This window comes from Anomaloglossus baeobatrachus, chromosome 4 (genome assembly GCF_048569485.1).
Source record: "Anomaloglossus baeobatrachus isolate aAnoBae1 chromosome 4, aAnoBae1.hap1, whole genome shotgun sequence".
In the NCBI taxonomy this organism is placed as follows: domain Eukaryota; kingdom Metazoa; phylum Chordata; class Amphibia; order Anura; family Aromobatidae; genus Anomaloglossus; species Anomaloglossus baeobatrachus.
Window position 1 is genome coordinate 489,126,272 of NC_134356.1, and position 24,504 is coordinate 489,150,775.

The following is a 24,504-nucleotide window of genomic DNA, read 5'->3' on the forward strand; positions in this document are numbered from 1 at the left end:
TGACTACATGCCATTGGCATACAGGACCCTATTGTCTAATTGTTCCACCCAAACTTATAGCCACAGCTATTTTCTTTGGAACTATGAACCATCGGGGACAGTTAACTCTGTGAATAAGACCATAGGCCGAAACGTCAGAGATTACTTGTTTACCCCAAAGAAGTTCTATTCCTTTGCTTGACTTTTTTGATTCTGAATAAAATCATCATTTATTGACATTTGAGTGTGCAGTGTAACTATATATGTACTTGTGTGGGACCTTCCCCATCACTAGCACCTCATCCCCCTATTAGTGTGCACGCCTTTCTTTCTATCATTGCAGCTATCAAGTGACATATGAATGCCACATGACCGCAGGAAAAAAACTGTGCCAACATCACTGGTGTGTGTCAGGTCTGGTGGTTGCATGAGGGTGAGCGTCATGGCAGGTTTTTGGGAGTCAGGGGGATTAATCCTTCTCATACCTCTGAACCCAAGCAATTCTCACACACTCCTGGGCATACTCCAGCTCTCCATAGGGTCACCTATCACCCCCTCATTGGCCATGAGGGGTGGGGTGTCACCTCCCAAGGGTGGAGCTAGTGCAGGTGCTCTCTCTGGTCGTGTTTTGCACTCTAAGAGACTCACTTCAGGTTGTGTCATTGCTGGGGGGGTGAGACACCATTGCTCCCAACGATTATACAGTGCAGGGGTCATGGGACACTGGGTCCTCTAGTGTCAGCTGTTGCCAGGGGATATGGATCACCATTGTCTTCTGGTTCAGCAAGATTGTCGGAGGATCCTTCCATTCAACCTTCCTCCCTCTTTTGCCACTCAGGGTTGAAGGTGGAGACTGGGAGTTACCTGAGAATTGTCAGCTGATCTATAAGAGGGATATTTAAACCAACAATGTCCTCTGGTCAGTGTTAATTATTTTCAGTTGTGCCTGGGTAGTAAGGTTAGTATTTGTGATTCTGCTGGTTTGTTCTCTGCTCTGATATTTTGGTTTTAGCTTTGTCCCTAGCCTACCCTTATACCTGTTTAATGATTACTACATTTCTTGGTGGTATCGGTGCTTTCGATCTCAATGTGGCCTGTGGGCTCAGTCACAAGCCACCCCGCTAGTGTCACCTGGGAAGGGAACTGCCAAAGTCCCCCCCTCCAGAACCAGAAGGTAGGTGAAAAGAACCCAGACCCTTTAAAGTGTACAGTTGTGTGACAGCTAACACAAAGTGTGTGTGGCATACTGCGTTTGCTGGCCTACAGTCCGATCATCCCATCACTACCCGTGCATTACAGTGTGATGCCATTCTAAGACTGGAGTATGTTTATTTGTTTGTTTGTTTCATTTTATAGAGAATACTTTTAAGGAGTAGTTGTCTAATAATGGACAATTTTTTTAATCTATCCATTACCTTTGTTGACAACGAACATTTTAATAAGTGTGAAATAATTTTTCCCTACTTTGGTGTCTAAACGTTCGTGTAACCTATAGTAAGGTGAATCTTAGAATGCAATAAATTAAGTAATTGAAATATCTGTATCAATCTAATATCCATATGACTTTTAGTTTGTGAACTCTTTATATGTTATGTAATTATAAGAATAAAATACAATTGCCCATTGCATGATCTACATTTATGCCAGTGATTCTCCTGCTCGCACAATAAAACCTTTCAGGACTGATACCAAAACATAAAACTTAACCACACTTGTCAAGTATAAAATATGGTGCTATGTAGAGATTTACTGTACTAGCTAAAAGGGTCGTATATAAACTCCAGAACATATAATGTCCAGTATGTAATGAGATTTATTCATACACTTTTAACCAACTTATCTCCTGCTTGTCTATATAAAATGTGGTGTTGCTAAGCTATTTTTCCAAAATGCTCATCTAACAAAATTATAAATTGCTATTTGATTTCTGATTTTTTTACTTTAATGTCAAATTTATCATTCAATTTGTTTCCATTTAAATTTATTGTCATATTTCAGGGAATCTTTCAAAGGCAAACAAACTTGGAAAAGAAGCCATTTTTCATTATTGATAAAATGTAGTGTCATAATGCCATGGCCTTTTAGGTCATCATCATATTAGAAAGTCTATCTTGACATTATCACAAACGATGATTGTAACAAATGGTGATAATGTATGTATACCGGAAACTCAGCCAATTACGAAGCAGAGATCTAAAAGCTTTGTATTGTGCTCAACACCCAAAATGAAGCCAAACAAATAGAGCAAGAGAGTAGAAACTACTGATCTACTGATAAATATGCGCGGGGAGGGGTATTTGACTGTCTAGTAAGTTTTTGGGTATATCATATATACAGTACAGACCAAAAGTTTGGACACACCTTCTCATTCAAAGAGTTTTCTTTATTTTCAGGACTCTGAAAATTGTAGATTTACATTGAAGGCATCAAAACTATGAATTAACACATGTGGAATGAAATATTTAAAAAAGGGTGAAACAACTGTAAATATGTGTTATATTCTAGGTTCTTGAAAGTAACCACCTTTTGCTTTCATTACTACTTTGCACACTCTTGGCATTCCCTTGATGAGCTTCAAGAGGTAGTCACCGGAAATGGTTTTACAACAGTCTTGAAGGAGTTTCCAGAGATGCTTAGCACTTGTTGGCCCTTTTGCCTTCACTGTGCGGTCCAGCTCACCCCAAACCATCTCAATTGGGTTCAGGTCTGGTGACTGTGGAGACCAGGTCATCTGGCGTAGCACCCCATCACTCTCCTTCTTAGTCAAATAGTCCTTACACAGCCTGGAGGTGTGTTTGGGGTCATTGTCCTGTTGAAAAATAAATGATGGTCCAACTAAACGCAAACCGGATGGAATAGCATGCCGCTGCAAGATGCTGTGGTAGCCATGCTGTTTCAGTATGCCTTCAATTATGAATAAATGCCCAACAGTATCAGCAGCAAAGCACCCCCACACCATCACACCTCCTCCTCCATGCTTCACGGTGGGAACCAGCCATGTAGAGTCCATCCGTTCACCTTTTCTACAAAGACACGGTGGTTGAATCCAAAGATCTCCCATTTGGACTCATCAGACCAAAGCACAGATTTCCACAGGTCTAATGTCCATTCCTTGTGCTCTTTAGCCCAAACAAGTCTCTTCTGATTGTTACCTGTCCTTAGCAGTGGTTACCTAGCAGCTATTTTATCATGAAGGCCTGCTGCACAAAGTCTCCTCTTAATAGTTGCTCTAGAGATGAGAAGGTGTGTCCTAACTTTTGGTCTGTACTGTATATATATATATATATATATATATATATGCTCATTACTACAAGTAATCTGTAGTAATGGCACCTGTTTGAACTTGTTATCAGTATAATAATATAATATAGTAATGATATTTATTCATTTATATAGCAATATTAATTCCACAGTGCTTTATATACATTGGTAATACTGTCTCCATTGGGGCGTCTTTGGAGTGTGGGAGGAAACCGATTTACCCGGAGGAAACCCACACAAACACATGGAGAACATACAAGCTCGTTGCAGATGTTGTCCTTGGTGGGATTTGAACCCAGGACCCCAGCACTGCCAGGCTACAGTGCTAATCACTGAGCCACCGTGCCGTCCCAAGTATAAAAGACACCTGGTCACAACCTCAAATGGTCACATTCCAAACTCCACTATGGTGAAGACCAAAGAGCTGTCGAAGGACACCAGAAACAAAATTGTAGCCATGCAACAGGCTGGGAAAACTGAATCTGCAATAGGCAAGCAGATTGGTGTGATGAAATCAACTGTGGGAGCAATAATAAGAAAATGGAAGACATACAAAATCACTGTTCGATGTACTGATACAGTTTGAGCAAATAAATTCATGTATTTGTAAGAATTTATAGACTTCTTTGTTTGAGATTTGAAATTTCTTAGCAATGTAAGGAAAGTGTTGGGTTTTGAGAAGATTGTATAGGTCTTGAATATTTGGGATACTTATACTATTCCAGTTTTTTAGATTCAAGAAGGGAATATTTTATTTCAGATACTCTAGCATAAATGAGCTAAGTGGGTACGAATCATTAGAAGAAGTTGATTTATTTTTCATATTGGTTAAAAAACTCAAATGGTGCCAAGAACATACGAATAAGTAGCAGGGAGATGCATGGTATTAGATAGGAATAGTAATAATGTAGAATAATTATTGATATTTCCTGTTTTTCAGCTTTCTTTCTGGTTTAAAGATTAACAACATTTTAACTCCTATATAATATAGCATTGGTATTTATCAAAAATAAAAGAGGCTCTTGTGTATGGCTTGAACCTTCCTATTTTAGTCAACGTGACATTTCAGGGTTGTTTGCAATCATAATTGTTTCTTCACTTCTAATACGATTTTCCAAATGCAGACTAAATTTCCCATAATGTCTGTGGATTTGCAGAGGGGGAATGGTCTCATTAATTGCTTTTAGTCCTATGTAATAAAATCAGTGATAGATCAGTGGCATAGATGTCCTCTGATGCATATAAAATAGTGGGAATGTATCTTATATGGTGAAGCTTCAGGCCATCTCCTTTGCCTCCTGCTCACAATAGGTTTCTACTAGAAATGATCTGATCTTTTGAAATTCATATGTGCTGGCTTCACCAAAGTCTTTTGAACAATTTGATTCATATCAAATACATTTTCATAACCAATAATCATCTAATTGACTTTTATATATGTACTAGAAACAGGCCAGATGCTATCGCATCGGGAGTGTGGTGGAATAAACAGCTGTCTATGCTTAGTGGTGCTGACAGGAGCAGTGGTGAGTGGGGCTGGTGGCATACAGATCTGGTGAGGGGGTCTGTGGGCATACAGATCTGGTGAGGGGGTCTGTGGGCATACAGATCTGGTTAGGGGGGCTGGGGGCATACAGATCTGCTGGGGGGGCTGGAGGCATACAGATCTGGTGGGGAGGCTGGAGGCATACAGATCTGGTGGGGGGATAGAGGCATACAGATCTGGTGGGGGGGGCTAGAGGCATACAGATCTGGTGGGGGGGCTAGAGGCATACAGATCTGGTGGGGGGGCTGGAGGCATACAGTTCTGGTGGGGAGCTGGGAGCATACAAATCTGGTGAGGGACACTGGGGGCCTACAGATCTGGTGGGGGGGCTGGGGGCATACAAATCTGGTGGGGGGGCTGCGAGCATACAGATCTGGTGGGGGGCTGAGGGCATACAGGTCTGGTAGGGGGGCTGGGGGCATACAGATCTGGTGAGGGGGCTGAGGGCATACAGATCTGGTGGGGGGCTGGGGGCATACAGATCTGGTGAAGGGGGCTGGAGGCATACAGTCCTGGGGGGCTGGAGGCATACAGTTCTGGTGGTGGGGCTAGGGGCATACAGATCTGATGAGAGGGCTGGGGGTATACAGATCTGGTGGGGGGGCTGGAGGCATACAGATCTGGTGGGGGGGCTGGAGGCATACAGATCTGATGAGGGGGGCTGGGGGGCTGGAGGCATACAGATCTGGGGGCTGGAGGTATACAGATCTGATGAGGGGAGCTGGAGGCATACAGTTGGGGGGGCTGGAGGCATACAGTTCTGGTGGGGGCTGGGAGCATACAGATCTGGTGGGGGGCTGGGAGCATACAGATCTGGTGGGGGGGCTGGGGGCATACAGATCTGGTTGGGGGCTAGGGGCATACAGATCTGGTAGAGGGAGGCTGGGGGTATACAGATCTGGTGGGGGGGCTGGGGGCATATAGATCTGGTTCCCTTCTGTCCCCTATTATGCAGTGTCTCACCTGTCCTTCGTGCCTGCGGAGCCTCCAGCTGCAGCACACAGACTCCTCCGTGATACCATCTGGTGTACAAAGCGGCCGCTGCAGGTTGATGTCATGGCTTTACTGCAGTTGAATGCTTTATGGCACCACAAAGCATTTAACTGCAGTAAAAGGCTGACAGCACAAGCAGCGGCGGCCCCGGACAGGTGAGTATACAGCAGTGTGTGTGTGTCTGTGTTCAGTGTATACATGCATGTGCGCTATGTGTTTGCACGTGTTCAGTGTCTGCTATGTGTGTCTGCTATGTGTATGTATATGTGTGTCTGTCTGCTATGTGTGTCTGTTATGTGTGTCTGCTATGTGTGTTTATGTGTGTGTATGCGTGCGTGCAGTGAGGACCCGGAAGCCGGAGCATCGTTCAAACTGCGGCTGCGCAACAGACAATGCCGCGATGCATGATGGAATAGGGGAACAGACAAAACTGGTGATTAGGTAAGTAGATATTACACTCTAAGTTCCCCTTCGAATGTATTAAACCCGTTTTGAGCTCAATAATGCAAACATTTTTAAAGTCCAATATGGAAACCAACACCATATTTAAAAACACTTTCCAGTTTCACACTATGAAAGTTACTTATATTGTATAAATGATCCAAAAAAAATATCTCTTTTGGGGAACAGATGCATGACTTGCTGTTGTTCAAAACCAAGTAGTGCAAATAGAAAAAGTCCTGGAATATTCACATGGTTTGGTGCTAAAATATCCCATTTTTGGGGAGTTTTAAGAGCTTAACATTTTGCTAATGAAGAGGCCATACTTTTCACGATCAGTGAAAAAAGTATCCTTTTTATAATGGACAAAAACATGGTGTACTGTTTTCAATGTGAATAAGTAATGACCTCTTAACTAGAAGCGAAAAAAATCATTATTTTTTTGGATCCGCAACTGGTTTGCAAATCACAAAATGATGAATCAATTTTCCAGTACGTGTGGTGTCACATTGGCATGCATACTCATTAAAATATGTGTTGATTTTAAAACCTCCCTGTTTTGACATGGACTGTGTATCCATCTGAACCACATGTGTGTCCATGTGATCCACAGGGAGAAATGTCTGTTTTTCAGCATCCGCATGGATGACAAGGGCCAATAAAAGTCTACACGTACAGCACACGCATGACATTTGTATGACATCCATGTGCCGTGCATATGAAAAGGACCATTATTAAATGCATTAAAAAAATTATAGATTTTTACGTGTTAAAGATGCTCAAAGATAAGATACATTTTACAGCCATTAACTTAATAAATAAATAATTTAAAAAAAAACCATGTGAGGTCCCCCCTATTTTTGATAAATCGAAAAGATAAAGCAGAAAGCTGTAGGTTGATATTATCAGGCTGTGAAGAGCCATGGTTATTTGGTACTTCCCTAAAAATACCAGCCTGTAGCTGCCAAAGAATTAGATTAGATTAGATCAGATTAGATGTGCCAATTCTGGCACTTCGCCTCAGCTCTTCCCGATTGCCCTGGTAAAGCTGTTGACTGTCAGTTGGCGTTAAGCCCTGGTGTTAGAAATGAAAAGGTCTCTATCAGACACCCCAAATACCAGTAATCCAAAAAAAAGACACAAAAAATAATTTATTTAAAAAAAAACTCCCCAAACTTACCCATGTTTACTATTTTATAAAAAAAGAAGCAGCGCCACCATAGTCCAGGGAATCTGCAGTAGTCCACCGAATGCGTCATAGTCCAAAAAAGGATTTCTGAAAAAAGAACACAAACATACAAATGCAGCGAAATAAAACAAGTCACAAAAGAAAAAACAATTCTCAGCTGATCGAATGTAGTTCAGAGTGAATCCGATGAACAAAGTCTATGAAGCATCATTCTGACACTACATAGACTTTGCTTACAGACAATTCTAGGTCACGCTGCGCTGCTTGAGATCTGGCGCCTCTGAAAAGCGGTGATGTCAGTAATGTTACTGCTCATCAATTAAATAGGGAAAAGCCGAGGTGAAGCGCCAAAATAGGCGCATCTAATGTAATTTGCCATTTCTGAAGAAGTTGCAGGCTGGTATTTTTAGGCCTGGAAGGGCTCAATAACCATTGGTTAATTGGGTTAATAGTTATAAAATCTATCAATCATCATCTTTGCATATCTTTATAATAAAAAACTATTCATTTCAGTGTCATGCGTTTTTTTCCATTACGTGTCACACGGATGTCACATGGATGATACACATGTACACACAGACTGCACATGGATAATACAAGGATGACACATAGATGACATATACATACACACAGATGGTCAAAATGAAACATGCCAGACATGCATTTTTTTTAAAGGGACATGTGAAGGGGGCCTTAACAATGCACTAGTCCTTCCACAAGCAAGGCAACATACAGCTTGCTAATCCTGCCAGCACAAACAATTGCCCCATTGTTTCATTGTTACCACCCCATTCAGTGGTTAGTAGTAAAGACTAGTGAAGTCATCAACATTTTCACTTTGACTTTCTGCCTTGCCCCCTGTCTGCTCCAAGTTTAATTCTCTACATCCTCTACATCCACTGGCTTCTGATCATCTTCCTTCTCCTCCAAATGCTTCAGCATGTGACATGGACCTTGATGGTCCCTAACAGACACAGGGCAGTTTTCAAAAGGTGTAAATTGAAGATTTTCCTCCAATTCCTCTTGCTTGTTGGTGAGTGTTCTTTCCAGTATAAATATTAATAAGAATACATCATCGATTTTACCTGTGTCCCTGATGACAAATTTTGTCTCCTCTTGGAAGAGCTTCATTAAGTAACATGCTTCCCATATTAGCTGGCAATGTTGGATCTCAAATTAAACCATGTTCCATTTTGACTACAGCATGTTTTTTGGGAGGTTGGGACATTCCTTGCCACATAAATCCTATAGGCTGATACTTTTCTGTCCATACCACCAGCTTTCCCAAGTGTATGTATTTCTGAAAGAAATATTGCACTAATAAATTCAGGACTTGCATAGAGCATGAGTAACTTTACTTAACTGCGTGTTTCGGCCATTGTCACTCACAACAATTTAGAGTTGCAGCTCATAGGAATGGTTTTCTCCCTCGGATTCCAAGCTGTAACACTTTGCCTTACATGAGCAAAAAGAAACTGATCAGTGTGAAGAATCATTAATATGTTCTATGGCTGTTGAGGATAGTGCCATGTCACTTAACAGGATCCGGAAGGAGGTGCAGTAGTTTGCGGATAAATAAGAGAGCATGCTTGTATCTTTGACACATAACACAGGTCTATATAAGAAAAAAAAGTAAAAGTTTGTCAACTCAGTCGTGGCTAATACCCAAAAAGTTCTGTTTAAAGAAGTATAAAATACATGTAAACATTATGATTTAACCCCTTCACCCCCGGCCACTAAAACACCCTAATGACCGGGCCATTTTTTGCCATTCTGACCAGTGTCACTTTGACAGGTTATAACTCTGGAACGCTTCAACGGATCCTGGCGATTCTGACACTGTTTTTTCGTGACATATTGTACTTCATGTCAGTTGTAAATTTAGGCCGATACTTTTTGCGTTTATTTGTGAAAATTTAGGAAATTGTGCGAAAATTTTGAAAATTTTGCAATTTTCAAACTTTGAAAATTTATGCCCATAAATCTGAGAGATATGTCACACAAAATAGTTACTAAATAACATTTCCGAAAGAATTTTTTTTTTTGTTCGGAAATTAGAAGGGGTCAAAGTTCATCAGCAATTTCTAATTTTTCCAACAAAATTTACAAAATAATTTTTTTTAGGGACCACATCACATTTGAAGTGACTTTGAGAGGCCAAGGTGACAGAAAATACCCAAAAGTGACCCCATTCTAAAAACTGCACCCCTCACACTGCTCAAAACCACATTCAAGAAGTTTATTAACCCTTTAGGTGCTTCACAGGAACCAAAGCAATGTGGAAGGAAAAAATGAAAATTTTACTTTTTAACACAAAAATGTTACTTTAGCCATAAAATTTTCATTTTTACAAGGGAAAAAAGAGAAAGTGCACCCTACAATTTATTGTGCATTTTCTCCTGAGTACGCAGATACCTCATATGTGGTGGAAATCAAATGTTTGAGCACACGGCAGAGCTCGAAAGGGAAGGAGCGCCATTTGAATTTTTGAACGCAAAATTAGCTGCACTCATTAGCGGACGCCATGTCAGGTTTGAAGACCCCCTGAGGTGCCTAAACAATGGAGCTCCCCCACAAGTGACCCCATTTTGGAAACTAGAGCCCTCAAATAATTTTTTTAGATGTTTGGTGAGCACTTTGAACACCTGGGGGCTTCACAGAAGTTTATAACGTTGAGCCGTGAAAAGAAAAAAAAAAATTTTTACCACAAAACTGTTGCTTCAACTAGGTAGCTTTTTTTTCACAAGGGTATCAGGAAAAAATGCACCATAAAACGTATTGTGCAATTTCTCCTGAGTACGCAGATACCTCACATGTGGTGGAAAGTAATTGTTGGACGCATGGCGTGGCTTAGAAGAGAAGGGCACCATTTGACAGCAAAATTGGTTGGAATCATTAGCGGACGCCATGTCACGTTTTTAGACCCCCCCTACGGTGCCTAAACAGTGGAGCTCCCCCAAAAATTACCCCATTTTGGAACTAGACCCCTCAAGGAATTTATATAGATGTTTAGTGAGCCCCTTGTACCCCCAGGGGCTCCACTGAAAGTTGATAACGTTGAACCGTGAAAATTATTTTTTTTTTTTTTTTTTTTAAATTTTGCAGCAACAAGGTAGCTTTTTTTTTTTCTTTTTACAACGGTATCAGGAAAAAATGCACCATAAAACTTATTGTGCAATTTTTCCCGAGTACGCAGATACCTCATATGTGGTGGAAATCAATTGTTTGGGCGCATGGCGGGCTCAGAAGACAAGGAACACCATTTGACTTTTCAAACACACAGACGCAGTGCACTGATTGGCCGCTGCAGGAGGCATGGTCGGATGAGATACAAAAAGCGCTGGGGATACGGAAAAAAAAAAGTCACGCCAAAAATTGAGCAGGGATGCTGATCCGCGCTCAGCGGGACGCACGGACAGATGTGACACTTTTTTTCCGTATCCCCGACGCTTTTTGTATCGCATCCGTCCGTGCGTCCCGCTGAGTGCTGATCAGGGATGCACATAACGGATTGGCATCCCTGCTCAATTTTTAGCGTGACTTTTTTTTCCGTATCCCCGATGCTTTTTGTATCGCATCCGTCCGTGCGTCCCGCCGAGCGCTGATCAGGGATGCACATAACGGATCGGCATCCCTGCTCAATTTTTGGCATGACTTTTTCCGTATCCCCGATGCTTTTTGTCACGCCAAAAATTGAGCAGGGATGCCGATCCGTTATGTGCATCCCTGATCAGCGCTCGGCGGGACGCACGGACTGATGCGATACAAAAAGCGTCGGGGATACGGGAAAAAATGTCCTGCCGAAAACTGACCACGGATGCAGATACGTTATCTGCATCCCTGATCAGCGCTCGGCGGGACGCACGGACGCATGAGGTGTAAAAATGGACAGGGGATAGAGGAAAAAAAAAGAAAAAAAAAGTTATACTCACAGTACCCAGAGGATTAGCAGGAGGAACAGCTTTACAGCAGCAGCCAGCAGGCAGGAAGTTGGACAGCTCAGCAGAAGACCCAGGAAGAAGGACCCAGCGATGGAGGCAGATATGATCGGCCGGTGAAGACAGGTAAGAGGACGTCGGGGGGACAGCAGAGGGGGAGGGGGACAGCAGAATGGGAGGGGGACAGCAGAGGGGGAGAGCAGAGGAGGAGGGAGATACCGGAGCTGCAGAATAGAGATCACGGGGGAGGCCGGCAGATTGGGATGTCGGGGGGCAGATCAGGATGGCGGGGAGCAGATCGGGATGTCAGGGGGCAGATCGGGATGTCGGGGGGGCAGATCGGGATGTCGGGGGGGCAGATCGGGATGTCAGGGGGGCAGATCGGGATGTCGGGGGGCAGATCGCAGGGGGGCACGGGCAGGGGCCATTACGGGAGCGCGCAGGAGCAATCACAGAAGCGCGCAGGGGCTGCAAGGTGAGCACAATACTCACCGCTCCTGCTCCTGCTCCGTGACGTGACAGCAGCGGCAGCAGCAGCGTTGGCGTGGTACCACTAGTACCAGCCAGTGCTGCACGCTGCAGACATGTTGGGGGAGGGTCCCCAGACCAGCAGAGGCCCGGGGAGGGCGGCCACCAGCAAATCAAACCGCCCCACTGCACACTGATTGGAGCGATTGCGCGTCATAGCACGATCGCTCCAATCAGTGCTGCAGGGGCTGGGGGCGGCATGTTTGAGATCCACCTATGATCTGCTGTACCTGCTATGGCATCTCATAGCTGGATCTCACAGTATCACACTATTTCCGGCATTATTTTTACCGAAATCAGTGCGAAAGATGTGGTTGGCGGTTCAGATTTGAACAGCCAATCACATCGATCGTCGATGGGGGTGGCGATGCCACCCCCCCCTGGGGTGAAGCAAATGTCCCCTGCTGTAAGAAACAGCAGGGGACATCATTTGAAAGCCGTTGCTATGGCCACGGCAATCAAATGAACTTTAGGCAGTAAAATTACGTCCCTGGTCGTTAAGTCACGTTAAAATAGGACGTAATTTTACTGCCCGCGGTCGTGAAGGGGTTAATCAAGAAGAGCCTGCATCAACAATCCTGATGTATTCTGAGACATATGTAGAGAGTACATGGTTGAACAACAAAGAAGAAATATCACAGACTTTGTGCATCGAGTATACCTGGCATATTTTGGAGTACAACTTGGAGACACTTTTCACTCCTTGGGTGTTTTCCAGAAACAAGCAGCAATGGATGTTGTAGAGTAAATATGTAAATTTTCCATTGTAGTGCCCATACAATGTGCTCAACTTTAGCTTCTGGAGGCCTGCACCTTGTAAATTAAGAGAGCTCTCCTCGCTACAGAAATGCCAAACATGTGGACACTAAGGGCTGCTTCTCACTTGCGAGTTTCTCGCAGTAGAGCAATGCGAGAAAAACTCGCAATGGAATCGGACACATGTTAGTGAATGATTCAGCTCTCATCTCCGATTTTTTTCTCAGTCCAAATCGGACTGAGAAAAAAATCGCAGCATGCTGCTTTTTTGCGAGTTTCTCGTACCATTTGTCCCAATGATTTCCTATGGAAGGGGATTAAAAGTAGGATCACACACGCACACCAGCGTTCACATTTGCGAGTGTGGCAGTAACTTCGCTCATTAAATATTCAACAGATGAATGTGACATCACATTCCCAAAGGTAAATTAAATGACACATGTGTAATAGCTTTTAGATAATTAAGATGTTGCATGAAACTAGCATCGCAAACGCGACACACACGCGAGCAAAAAGCATCGCACTTGCGTTGCACTCGCACCTAATGTGAACTAAAATCAGCCGAGTATTTTTCAGCCCAGTCGGACCGATTTTACTCGCATAGATGTCTTTCCAGCCTGAGGGTATGTGCGCACGTTGCTTTTTACCTGCTTTTTTGCTGCTTTTTCTTCTGCGCTGTTTAATGCCAAAATGGATGTGTTCTTCTATTCAAGCAAAGTCTATGGGAATTTGGGTTTCTTGTTCACACTATGTTGTTCAAAATGCTGCCTTTTTGTGGCAGAACTTTGGTCAAAAACTCAGCTTTTCAGAGAAGCAACATGTCAATTGTTTTTGCCATTTGGGTTTTGCACTGCAAAGCTGAGTTTTTGACCAAAGTTCTGCCACAAAAAGGCAGCATTTTGAACAACATAGTGTGAACAAGAAACCCAAATTCCCATAGACTTTGCTTGAATAGAAGAACACATCCATTTTGGCACTAAACAGCGCAAAAGAAAAAGCAGCAAAAAAGCAGGTAAAAAGCAGGTAAAAAGCAGGTAAAAAGCAACGTGCGCACATACCCTTACTGTGATTTAGGCACACTGTGGGGCTCAGAAGGGAGGGAGGCATTTCCATTTCCATTTGGGAGTGCAAATTTCTCTGGAATTCTTTTGGTGGGTGAGGAGCCATAGCCCTTTTCCAGAGCCTTTATGCTTACAGTAATGAGGAAATGGCCTTTATTTCTGTTAACAGAAGAAAAACCTGAGTGTGGACGTGATTTTTGTGGGTTGAGTAAAAGCTTTTATTGGTGACATTTGGGAGAACAGAACATTTTGGACCAGTTCACATTTATCCTGTGCTTTACGCTAAACACTTAAAACTCTGCTTTTCAAAGAAGCAACATGTCAATTGTTTTTGCCATTTGAGTTTTAAACTGCAAAGCAGAGTTTTTGCCCAAATTTCTGCCACAAAAAGGCAGCATTTTGAACTGCATAGTGCTGACAACAAACCCAAATTCCCATAGACTTTGCTTGAAAAGCAGAACACATCCATTTTGGCATTAAACGCTGCAGTTGAAAAAGCAGCAAAAAAGCAGGTAAAAAGCAAAGTGCGGACATAGCCTTACATTAGGTTTCCAACTAAATCAACAAAACACGTTATTCCCGTGAACCTCCCAATAGATCCATTCACTAATGAGACAGCAGAGATACTGTGGACTCTGTTTGGCTTCTGTTTGGCTTCTGTTTCGTGGTATCTGACTTTTAAGATGTGCACAAAAAAGGAGGTTATGCACACCTAAAAAGAGCATAGGCCAGAGAGACTCCAAAGTGTTTCCATCTGCCTCATTATAGGGAATTTTCCATCTGGGGTTCCATCTGAACCACATATTTCAGAGATTTACACGGAAACCCAGATATACTGTAAGTATAAGGGATTAGATGGCTTTATTCTTTGTGTCACTGTGATTACAGATTTATATTGGGTTTTTTTCTATTTGGCTACTATCACACACTAAAAAACATTTATTTTTTTAAGAAGAAAAAAGATTTTGCATCCCCATATCCTGAGAACTATAATTTTTTTATATTTTTGCCAACAAAGTCGTGTCATTGCTTATTTTTTGTGGAATGACTTGATGTTTTTATTGGTACTATTTTCGGCACATAATATTTTATGATCCCTTTCAATTTCAATTTTGATTTTTGGGAGGCAGTATGAACAAATAACAGGAATTCAGAAATTGTTTTTTAGGTAGAGGGGGCGGAGGGAGGTTGAGAGATATGCTGTTCACCATATCGTAAAAATGTTAGAAAAGCTTAATTCTTCAGTACAATTAAAGCGATACCCCATTTATATAATTTTTTTATTTTGCCACTTTTACACAATAAAAACAATTTTATAGAAAAGTATTTTTTTTGCATTGCTGCATTTTGATAGCTGCAGCTTATTTATTTTTTCGCTGATTAAGCTGTACGGTAGCTTGTTTTTTGCAAAACAAAATGACATTTTAAGGGATACCATTTTTATTTACATTTGTCTTTTTGAACGTGTTTTATTCCACAATTATTTCTGAGCTATGATGAAAAAGGTTTTTAAACACTTTTTTGTACAGTGTGTACTCTAGAGGTTATATATTGTGACAGTTTTATAGATTGTGACGTTCTGGACACGGCGATCCCAATATGTGTACTTTATTAGTTTATGTTATATTTTGTATAAATATTCTTATTTATTGGTGTAATATTTATGTTCTTTATTTTGTTGGGGGTTTGCTACATGTTTTCTCTTTACTTTTTTTTACTTTTTAGTTAGTCTTCTTACAGTGCTTTAACTTTTATTCTTCTGATGTATAGATATATACATGATACCTGTGAGATTACATGGGCGCTAAGAGAAGGAGCCTCTTCCCTCTTGTAACCATTTAAATGTGCCTATCACTCTTGATTATTTGGAAGGTTCGTTGGCCAGGGCAGTGTGGGCACAGTGCCTGGCTGTTACCATAAGTGCTCAACTGTCAGGTAAGCCAAGCATCGTCAGTGATAATGTGAGGGAAATGCTATTTGAACTACTCTTGCGCAATCATGCAGTGATTGGTCAATCAGATTGACTGACCGATTACAGCGATCAGAGGGCGGGGACCGCTAAAATGGGTGCTCGCATTTCTGGCAGTGCCGTTCAGCTGTCAGTGACCACTGCTGGCAAAGAGCTGTCACTGTGTGTTTGCAAACATTGACTGGCTGACATAGAATGACATAGAATGTCATGATGCCGAAACTGATACCTGCTCATGACATGTTATGTCCATCATTGGTCATAAAGGGGTTAAAATACACGAATCTCCTGTTCAAAAAGGAACATGTAAAAACTGATACTGTGGAGGTGGCACTGAGCTATAGCTTGTTTGTTCAAACGTAATAAGAATATCTGTGTATATAACTAAATCAAAATGTAGATGTAGATGCAAAATTATCTGTCTGTCTGTGTAGCAATTGCACAGACCTATAGTATAATTCAAAGTTGTATAATCATGAAGGAGTTAACTAAAGATGATGAAGCCAGATGTGAAGCTATAAACTCTTATCAGTAATGTTCATACAAAAGGAATGTACGGGAGGGCAGGAGTGATGTGAGAAATTGGGGAGTGAATGCACTCCTTCGTTAGTTTCAAGGTTATTTAGGCTTACTTACTGTATAATTGGATCTATCTCATTAAAACCAAGTCAGTTGGTGATGCTGGCTGAAAAGAGAGCATGTCTGTGTTCTTTGTCTTATATACATTGATATATATTGGCACTGGTATACAGCATTAATGGGGCACCGTCTCTGGATCCTAAACGAAGACTCCATTAGCAGTCTTGACCCAAAATTCCTCCCTTGACAGTTTGGCGCACTCAACGTGGAGCTCCTTCAAGGACGCAATACCGACCTGCAAATACCGATCGTTTGGATGTCACGGACTGAGACCTCCCTCCGCTCCAACCAGGCTGATCACCTCCGACCCCACGGGTAAGTGTTACATACTGTGTATTCACTACCGTTGTGGTTGGTTTTGGAGAGGAGGGAGTGACGGGCTGTGTGTCCATATCGGTGTTAAAAGGTACCTGATTGTGACTCAGGGGTGTTGCCCGCTGGAGCTCAGAGCACGATCCCAGTCCTGAGGTGTGGATCGAGTGTCACAAGGGATCCAGAGGACGGTTGTTAGGGCAGGAAAGATGGTGGTGGCTGGATATAGCTAGTTAGACTGACCCGGTCTGTAATTAAAGACGCGGGGGGGTTCCCGTGGCTGAAGATAGGGATTAGGACATTAATTTTGATACAGTTGACCAAGTCCGGAGGGAATACCTTTTGTACCCCTCCTCCATATCACGAGATACCCTTATTAGGGGGTTCCCATGGCTGAAGATAGGGATTAGGACATTAATTTTGGTGCAGCTGATCAAGTCCGGAGGGAATACATTTTGTACCCCTCCTCCATATCACGGGATACCCTTATTACTATATAGCTGAGGAGTTGCCAGCTAGTATAGAGGTGTAGCCTTAGGTGCCGGCCGGACTCTAACGTACACCGCATAGTCATATTAGTGTAATCCAGACACCACCAACATAGCAAAACTGTTCAGACAGAGGAGACAGAAAGCTGAGAGGCCTGAAGGTTCACAGAATGTGTTAGAGCTAGTTGCAGAGAGAGAAGGGAAGAAAGCTGTACGCCATGCCTTGGAGATGTTTAAAATGTTAGAATTACCAAAAGGAGGTCGGCTACAACCGTCACTATGGGCAACAGCATTGAAAGCAAAAAAGGGCAAGTTACAAGACAGGAGATTGTTGAATGATGCAGAATTGTTTGGCAGAATATCGCAGGCATTGCTATCAGAAAGATATATTGAAGTTGAAGATGACGATGAGCAAGGGGATGTTGTGTTTTACTATATGTTACCCGAGTCTGAGGACAGATCTGAGGGTCCTCCGATAGGTTGTTTTGCTGCTGCCCCACAACCTGATCCCCATTCTATTCCCCCGTCCCGGAGATATTCACAGATGCTGCAGTCACTAGACAGCATCCCTTAACCCTTTCCACACCCATACCCATTTTCCCTCCCATACCTGCAATGCCGTCTCTCCCCTTACCGGCCAGTCTGCCGTCACACTCCCCAATTACCAATCCCCTCCCCTTGGATCCCCCTTTTTCCCTTAGGACACATAGTGAGCCTTACCCCGAACCTGACGAGGAACAGCCCTCATTTAAATATGTCCCTTTCAACCCCACCCAGTCAGCGGCATTAATCCCCTGCCTGCCAGATCCCAGCATTAACCCTATGCGATTTTATAGGAAGATGCTACAGGTCCATCAGTTATACTCAGCTGCCCGGAAAGACCTAGATAATCTCACCAAAGTAAAAGCAGGAGACAGTTTTTGGCCCTTAATGGAGCCCCATCTCACAATGCCCCCAGGCACTGATGACACCATTTTCCAAAGTGGACAACAGTATTGTGTTGCTTTAAAAAGATGGGCCCAAGATCAATTGGTATATACAAATGTGCCGGTGCAGCCCCCGCCACAGCCCATGCCCCAACAAAGTCCAAACCCCGTATACGTAGCTCCCAATCAACAAAGCCAGAAACAGAATTGTTGGCGTTGTGGTCAGCCCGGTCACTATCAAAGAAAGTGTCACACCCACAAATCTCAGTGTTTGGCCAGGTACCCTCAAAACCGTAACCAAAACTTGCAACACATAAATTTACAATAAAGGTGTTCCCTGTAGATCCAGTAATGATCTACCTGAAGCCAGGTGTGCCTTTTCCCAGAGTATCATAGTATCCCTTTAAATCAGTCCCAGGAGATTTCCCAAGATACTGCCCACAGTCCGACTGCACCCAGGAGTCTGCCCCAACCTTCCCTAATGACACAGGGGGGAGCCCCGGACTGCTTGCTTTTGTTGCAGTGATTTCCAGTCCCAAGCTACCCGCTCTAATGATGCTCTCCATTCCACTCCATCAATCTTAAGGTTTCTATAATATATGTTGCTGTAGTACTTTTGTTTCTGCTGGCTGACACGGTACAGAAATATATTTTATATATTTCTATAGTGAAAGTTCTGCCCATGTTTTTTTCTTGTATCTGTTTTGCCCACCAGCTGTTCTAACATCGCGCATCCTGAAGGAGACAGGGGGGGCATAAGTCAGCGCAGGGATGTGTGGGAGTATTATCAGTAAGCTGCTGCTAATCACAAGTTGTAGAGAGCAGAGGGAAAAAAAAAAAAAAAGGAAGTAGAACAAGTTGTAAAAAAAAAAAAAAGTAGTTTCAGCAGATTTACAAAGCAGTTTCTGTCTTATGTACTAACAAGTGCTTTTTCCGGCTGGTGGAGTGGATTTTGTTTAATCCTTAAAGTTCAAAATTTCATAGGAGATTATCAATAGTATTCTGCTGCTATTTAAATAATTAAATTAATTTTGCAGGGAAAAGTATATTTTTAAAATATACAAATTAGGTTTTTTTGTTTTTATGGTTACGTTTTTGTTTTCTATTATTTTTGAATACAAACTGCCAATATTAATTATTTTCCTTTTTTTTGTAGATATAGAATATCTATGAACCCTGTTGTAAGGTTTCAAAATTTCCCAGTAGAGTATAAGTTATATTTATTTGTTGGTTAATCATATTGTTTACTGTTATAGATCTATATATTTTGCCACAGTAGTATATAAAAAGGGAGGAAGTAGATATCTATTGCATTTTTCCAGCAGCAGATATATTGGATAGGCTTTAAAGCAGGCTTTAAAGTTGGCCTTTCTTTTGCAACAGTTATGTCATGTTTATTGGATTATTATGAATATAAGAATATATGTCTGTTATAGGAATGATCTAATCTATATTTCTTTTAGTTTTTGTTTTTATAGATGAAACCAGATGGTGGTCGATTCTGCACTGGATATGCTACAGTTTATACAACATGAGGTAGTCTAAATTTAGGCCACTCCCTCCCCTCCTATCGGTACGGAAGGAAGTGACGTAAGTGCCTCTCTAGATGGGTGGAGCAGAGGTAGGTAAGATAGTCAAAATGTATGTAGGATGTAGATCTTTCCTGTTGTCAAATAAGCTAGGTACGCCGAAAAGAAAGTCTAGATCTGAGCTGATGGAATCGGATGGAGATTCCCGCACAGGTGAAGCTGACCAAGAAGCAGTGAACGGGCCTAGAGTTGAGGAGTCCTTTACCATGCATAAAGACCATGTCTCGGTGACACCGGTCACGTCAGTGACTTCTGTCGCTCCTTGTGTTCTTAAATCCCTACAGGAAAAAGTGAACCAATAAGAAGTGGAGTGCGAGACGCAGGGAGCCGGCTGACTGAGGAAGGTCTGTGGATGAAGGGCGGTAAGCTTTCTCTGCCATGAGATCTCTTCTTAATGATGGCCCAAGTAACATGGACTAACATCTGTGAAAGTTGGATATCAGTGTGCACTTTGGTGACGCCAGGGTTCAGTACCCAGGTAGACAAACTCACCCGGTCTTGTGAAACACGTTCTTAAAACAATGAGGAAAAACTGTAAAGAGTCCGTAGAAACACCCTGCACCTGCTCTACCCATTCTTAGAGACTGCAAACTAATTATAGATGTTTATCATGAGCACGTTGTATGCAAGTTTGTGCGTGTTGTGTAGATTTCTTTCCAGGTCTGGTCAGAGGCTTTCCAGTGCAGAAAACGACGTCATTGCTAAAAATCCACATAATGCAAGTGGTATGTAAAAAAAAAACCCAAACTGATAAGTTGTAAATCAATGCGTGTTTTGTTTCTCTTTAGTGTGTGTTGTGTTTCTCTTTAGTAATAAACAGGTTCCAATGTAAAATGTTTTTCTTTGGTCTAGCGCAAACCACGTATAATTTTCATATGATTGACTAATTAGAGAAATAAACAAGTGTATTTTCTAATTCCAGATCCTAAATCAGAGTTAGTAGTTTATGGTTTTCGGTCAGGAGATTGATTAATCCTAAAAGGACACAGAAATTTCGATAAAGCTCAACGGCAGGACAACATGGATTCACGCCCCGCATTGCAGAAGGGTGGATCCACCGGAGCTGCACTGAGTGTCCTGCTTATATTTATCCTTTACAAAAAACCTGTACAGTCCCAAACCATTATTGTTGAAACAGTTAGAAGAGAGGACTTAGAGAACCTTGAGACATGGGAAAGTCCAACTACAAAGGGTGAGGACTCGCCTAGGGGTCCTTGGTCTCAAACCGGTGAAGAAATCCCATTCCCCTCTCCACCCATGCCTCAACGTTCAGTCAGGCAGGATTTCCCAATAGATCTTTCTTCCTCTTTTCCTAAGGGAACACAGTACCCTTAGTATTTGGAAATGGCAGAAGTAAGTCAAGGGGGACTGTTGAGTGTACGAATTGAGTAATCTAAAATACTTAATTCAGCCATTTCATAGACCCAAAAATGTGGTTTGGTTAATGTAATCTAACCATTTACAAATGCTTTTGTCTCCTACTAACTCATATCAATATATTCAGTGATTTTCCTTAATATAAAATGCTAGTTATGGATTCTCTCATCTCGGGAAAAGTTTTGGAGGAGCCTATCCCATCAGGCTGATGTCTCTCCGGCTTAGTCTGCTGAGCACTGGCAGTGACACGCGAGTTGACGTCACATCTCAAAAACCAATGGACGCGACACAACCGAAGCAGAAAGCGGCCGCTATTCAACCCATTATCCCAGAAGGTTTTTCCAAGTCTGCGCCACAAACTGTATACATGAAGCCTCATCATGTTTTGTTGTTTTTTTTTTATCAAGAGCAGATTATCCAGGTTCACAAAGTGGCCCTAAGTGGACTAGCACTGACTAAGCATCCTCCTTTTTGTTTCATATCCGGAAAGAAGAACCATGGACAATTTCCAAATGTCCTTTTGTGTTTTTTTTTAATTATGTGCTAATTTTTAAATAAGGTTTAGATTCAATTTTTTTTAATCAGGATAATGTGCCCTAATGAGAGTAATAACGCCAATTCTAATAGCCCCTATAAATCATACAGTTATGTTTAATAAATAAAAATAAGTATTTAAGGGGGGAGCTAAAGCCTGTAGTGTTAAATTAAACAACAATCCCATAGAAAGCCCGCATATATAGATATAATTAAAGTCCCAAGGGCAGTAGGTCACAAATAAGTCCCAAATAATAAAATATATCTAAATGGGGAAAATTTTTAAATTTAAGGTGAATAATATTCACAGATATTTTATTAAAGGGGGGACTGTGGAGGTGGCACTGAGCTATAGCTTGTTTGTTCAAACGTAATAAGAATATCTGTGTATATAACTAAATCAAAATGTAGATGTAGATGCAAAATTATCTTTCTGTCTGTGTAGCAATTGCACAGACCTATAGTATAATTCAAAGTTGTATAATCATGAAGGAGTTAACTAAAGATGATGAAGCCAGATGTGAAGCTATAAACTCTTATCAGTAATGTTCACACAAAAGGAATGTACGGGAGGGCAGGAGTGATGTGAGAAATTGGGGAGTGAATGCACTCCTTCGTTAGTTTCAAGGTTATTTAGGCTTACTTACTGTATAATTGGATCTATCTCATTAAAACCAAGTCAGTTGGTGATGCTGGCTGAAAAGAGAGCATGTCTGTGTTCTTTGTCTTATATACATTGATATATATTGGCACTGGTATACAGCATTAATGGGGCACCGTCTCTGGATCCTAAACGAAGACTCCATTAGCAGTCTTGACCCAAAATTCCTCCCTTGACAATACCAACTGTTAGAAGCACCACCGAAACATTTTGCAGCAGAATACAGTATAGTTACTGTATGTGGTGTATCATTAAGAAAATGGAATATTGAAAAAGATAGGCAAAAAGTAAAATATGATTAACTAGATTTAAATGTTTCCACTTGTTGGAAAAAAATTGGAGGGGGTAGATATTTTTGGTTTAAAATGTTCACACCCATATCAAGAAATGTTAACTATAAATAAAAAGGTTGCTACATATAGTAGGTACATGTATATCTGGTTACTATTAATGGAGTATTTTGGATTATTAATACAATAGGTACACTCAAGGAAAGTAATTTGGGGCAACAGTCAGCAGTATTGGTACTACTACTGTGAAATCCAACTAGTCAAATAGTTGCAAAACCTTAACCACTTATTGGGGTTTTTTGTTTGTTTTTTTTATCATTTTTGTTTTAGGTTGCAAAGGTGCTAATTGTAGGATCACAACTGGATATGGACATACAGCAATAGTAGGGAATATGGATGTTGGATATAAACATCTAAGTAAGATAATTAAAATGGATAATCATAATAAAAAGAGACCCGTGCCTGAACGGAACCAACAAATCTAGGTAGAATCTTCATGTCCCAAAAGCAAGTACTGTACCTGCAATTGGCCACTGTAGGCAGATGGTGCTTGTACGCATTTGGAATGAGACTGAGGAATAAAGAGCTCTAAAATAATATTTGAAATATCACATGCATATTGATAGTTTTCTTTAGATTTCAAAATATTGTTTTCATTGCAAAATTAGCATTGAGGAGTTTAGGAGTTTAATTTTCCTTCAATATAGCCATATGAGGGTTTGTTTTTTATGGGATAAGCTGACACCATTCATTTTGCCCTATATTGTACTGAAAAACGGGGAAAAAAAATCCATGTGCAGTGAAATTGCAGTAAAAGTGCAATGCCACAATAGTTTTTTTGGTTTTTTTTATTTACCATGTTCACTATATGGTAAAAATGACCTATCAATAAAGTGGTGAAAAAAATTCAGAAATTTGTCAAAAAAAGGAATTGTGCTTTTGTTGGCATTTTCCAAGACCATAGCGTTTTAATTTTTGGAGATCTGAGGATGAATAATGGCATATTTTTTGCCTCTTGAGCTGATGTTTTTAATAACACAATTTTTGGGAAGTTGTGATGAGACACTTACTGAGCTGTTTCCTCTGCTGTAGATCTAGCAGTTATACAGAGCTCATGAATATGCAGCATGCCAAGCAGTCCTCTAATGATAATCTACTGCTGATTAAACAGTGATTTTATCAAGACTACGATAAGCAGCCCAGTAAGTGAAACACCGCTGGAATCAGGATCTCTGTCTCTACATTATGCTGCTCTCAGATTAGGTGGCAAAAACCTGGTGACAGATTACCTTTAAAAGCATATGCATTTTTTATTTGCAGACTAGTGATGAGCGAGCGTGCTTGCCACTCCTCGATATTCCATCATCAGGGTTCTCAAGTTATTCATCATTCGATCGAACATCATGATGCTCATGCCCCAAGCTAGCGTCCCTCCTGCGCATGTTTCACGGATTTTAGACAGCCAATCAATATGTGGGGATTGCCTACCGTACACGATGATGCTGTAGCCATGTTGGCTACTGGCATTACTGTGACTGGCAAGTCGTATCTCATCATCGGATGTTACATAAGACCTGGTGATGCAATGCTCAGCCCATTGTCCTTTAGAATCAGTTCAGGAAGAGTTATTGTAGAAGGGAGTGCTGATTTTAAAGCAGGCAAATAGGCAGTATTTAATTGGTATTGCAGTAATTGCATACCACTGCTGCACCATTAAAACAAAAGTCCTTTTCAGTGCTACATACTGTGCTTTCTTTAGTAAAATCGCTGTTCCCTGGATTCAGTTGTAGTGATAGCTGGTGGAGGAGGGATAATTTAGGATTAGGGGCATACAGGCAGGGTTTATTGCCTTAGGGTACCGTCACACTTTAGCGATGCAGCAGCGATCCCACCAGCGATCTGACCTGGTCAGGATCGCTGCTGCATCGCTACATGGTTGCTGGTGAGCTGTCAAACAGGCAGATCTCACCAGCGACCAGTGACCAGCCCCCAGCCAGCAGCGACGTGAAAGCGACGCTGCGCTTGCA